Genomic DNA, 3,726 nt, shown 5'->3' on the forward strand with positions numbered 1-3,726 from the left:
ACGGATTCAGGCTGGTCGATTTCGCTGCGGGGCGAGACGTTCTGGTAGCTAGTACGCAGTTCACGCATCTCAATATCCACAACGGGACATGAAAATCTCCTGATCAATCAACCGTCAACCAGATTGACCACATTGCGATCGACGCACGACACTTCTCCAGTATCCAGGAAATCCGAACATTCCGAGAGGCCAACATTGACTCAGACCACTACCTCGTTGATATTTGATACAAGCCAAAACAAGGAAGTAGTGGGAGAAGATTCGACGTAAGACGGCTACAATCGCAAGGGACTGCCATGTCCTTTTCCGATCGAGGATCTAATAACCTCTTAAGGAGTCCTTTGCTGCCTGCATTAAGCATTAAAAATTAGTGGCAACATTGCCTTGCAGACCTCAGAGATGCCGCCTCTGAAGTGCTGGGTTTCACACGGGCACCACAGCGAAGCCCCTGGTTTGACGACAATTGCCGGCAAGCGCACGCAGCGAAACAGCAGGCATACAAAACGGCGCTGCACAAAATGACGAGAGCTGCTCGCGAGCTCTACGAGCAGAAGAGGAGAGAGGAACACCGGCTTCTTAGATGGAAAAAAGAGAGCATGAGAAGCGCGTGATCGAGGAGATAGAGGGATGTCACAACAGGAATGAGGTTCGTAAATTTTACCAAAAGGTAAAAAAAACTCCCAAGGGTACCAGCCGCGAACCGAAGCCTGTAAAGACGATCAGGGGAACATCGTAGTAGAACCGCAGTCGATGCTGAGAATATGGAAAGATTACTTCTCCAAATTATATAACGGTGATGACGAACCGAATTCCGCTGTAAGGGAGATAGAGCCACTCAAACTAGGTGATGCAGATCAACAATTAAGCCTACCCGACCTAGACGAAGTGAAGACAGCTATATCTAAACTGAAGTCAAACAAAGCTGCTGAGCTGACGGCATCACTGCCGAACTGTTTAAAGCAGCAGGCGATGACTTGGTAGGGAGCATGCACCACTCATCTGCAAAATATGGTCAGAAGAAAGCATGCCCGTTGAGTGGAATCTCAGCGTAGCGTGCCCGATACATAAGAAAGGAGACCCAAGTATATGCTGTCATTATAAAAGGACATTGAACAACTACGTCTTCGACTAAACGTCACTAGGACAGCTATAACTATGAAGTAGTTAGGGACTTGGTCAACAACGACAACAGCGCTGAAATCAAACGAAGAACAACTCTTTCAAATCGGTGCTTCCTTGGGCTTAGAAAGCAATTGAGAAAAGTCCAGATGGCTGGGTCATTTAGAGCGAATGGACATACACACTGCAGCCCGGAAGGTCGACGAATCCAATCCCGAGGGACGGCGCAGTAGAGGAACACCGCGACTCAATTGGCGCGCCTAGGTGTGAGAGGACCTCAACCAACTTGGCGTGCGAAACTGGAGACAGCTAGCTAGGGACCGAGCTCTCTGGAGACGCATGTTGGTTGAGGCCCAGGTCCTTCCCGGAATGTAGCGCCATTTTAAGTAAGTAAGGGTCAAATTTGACATATTACTTTGAGAACCGTATGAAGGTTAAAACAGGAGCATGTTTGTGCGATCCAGTCGAACATTTTATTTTAATCTGGAACTAAAAATTTAATCACAAACTATCAGTAATTTCCAATGAAATAATTTGTTTCAAATAAGATTTTGGCAGTATTGGTCGCATATCAACCTCCATTAATCTTGAAGGATATCAATGTCAATTTATATACACTGATTTTTCAAAAGCGTTCGAAAGGGTTGATCATTCATTATTCATTTATAAATTAGGTTTGCATTATTAAAGCGTTTGAATCCTATCTTACTAGTAAAACCAAACACATTTCGATTAACAACTTTATTTCGATCCTGGTTGTGGCAAGTTTCGGGGTTCCACAAGGTTGTCATTTAGGGCGCCTTTTGTTTGTCTTATTTATCAAGTGTTTCTTAAAATACTCATACTTTTCCAAATGTATGCTGATGATCTGAAATTATTCCTACGCATACAATCTTTTTCGGATTGCATTAACCAGCATAATAAGGATCTGCATTTGAAGGTTTCCCAATGTCATTGAATTCTGTTTTATCGTTTTGTATATAATCCTTAGAAAAATGAGGGTAAGAAAAATGAACAAGGACAGCTTTGACCAAATTTAACGATTTTGAATGAAATTTTGAAAACTAAAATTATCCAAAAGGATTGCCCTTCCTAAATCTTCTAATTTTCATAAAATGCAATTGCAAATGTATATCCGAATTCCGCATACTCCTTTAATAGATACAAGTAAAGTCACACTTCTATTAGTCACAATGTTATGTTCCCATTATGTGTCCTCAGGCTGAACATGAACAAAAATTGTCACCGCCATCCGACATCGCCATTGCCATAGACATAGCCATAGCCATTTTACCAGCCCCATTAGCAGATTTAACATTTTCACCCCGGAATCCCTTAGAAGGATTCAGGGCACTCGCACCGCACTCCTTGTTATGCATATACGAATTCTCGCAACTCACATATGTTTATATGTATATAGAACGAACACCGTTGTTGTCAACTAAAATCATCGCAGTGACATCGTCTTTTCGTTCCACTATAGTCGCTCTCGCTCACCTCTCTTACTGCAGCAGCGTGGAGTTGCGTTACATACGTTTGTTGCCAAAATGCCTTCGGCCCCCCAGAAACACAAGAAAGCCATTAGTGTTGGCCTTTTTGGTTTTTAGAGCGTGGAATTCGACAATTTAAATATTGCAATAAACAAACTTCGCAACATGGCAACATGCCGTATACAAAGATGCACCGGCAGCAGCAGCGGAAGCGGTCGCGGCCATGGCCCGGTAAGTGGCAATGATGAAGCTGGAGACAGTGGCAGAGTTGTTGCACTATAGCAAGCCACTACAAGCTCACGCATACCGAAAACATGACTTACCTGGCCTTAGTGCGGTACGGTGCACGCGGCAGCGGTGCGGTGGCGGTCGGCAACAGTTGGTCTGGGTCTGGGTATAGGCTAAAGAGCACGCAAAATAACGTCGCAAATCTTCGTTTCTTGTATACGAGTATAGAAGTGTGGACAGGACTGCAGGTAGGTAGAGGTACTTAATGGAAACTTGATCAGAGGAACGCGTTTATTATGGTCTTTTATATAAATGGCGGAGGCCCTAATTAAAGGGACCACGACTACAACTATAAGACCACGACCACGACTGTGAATGCGAATGCAACTGCGACGACGACGACGATGTAGAGGACACACGGTGCGATTCCAATTATGCAAACAACACCCGGGGAATCCTTTGATTGAACCAAGATTTAATTACTTTGAAATATTTGTGAGAGTTTCTTTTATTTTGTTTTAAATTTAAGTTTCCCGTTGAGATACAAAATTTACAAGCATCGACTATCCACAGAAGAACACAAGAAGACCTTTAATTTTTTAATGGAAATTATTTTCTGGTTCTGGTCTTAAATCAATAACCACTAGAAATAATTTCTGAAGGATTGTTTTTGAATATTGAGCTTTTTTTTCAAACCTAGTTCAAGTGATTGGCACTTAAGAGCGGTACATTTTCAAGATTATGAGTTATTCAACTAATAAGTAGGTACTCACCGTTAAATTGAAACTTATCGTAAACAGTTTTAAATTCAAAAACAAATAAGTTGATTCTCCTGGAAGTATGCAGTGCTTAAGTACTTCAAGGAAGAAATTATAAAATGGGGCAAAGT

This window comes from Eupeodes corollae, chromosome 1 (assembly GCF_945859685.1).
Source record: "Eupeodes corollae chromosome 1, idEupCoro1.1, whole genome shotgun sequence".
Lineage (NCBI taxonomy): Eukaryota > Metazoa > Arthropoda > Insecta > Diptera > Syrphidae > Eupeodes > Eupeodes corollae.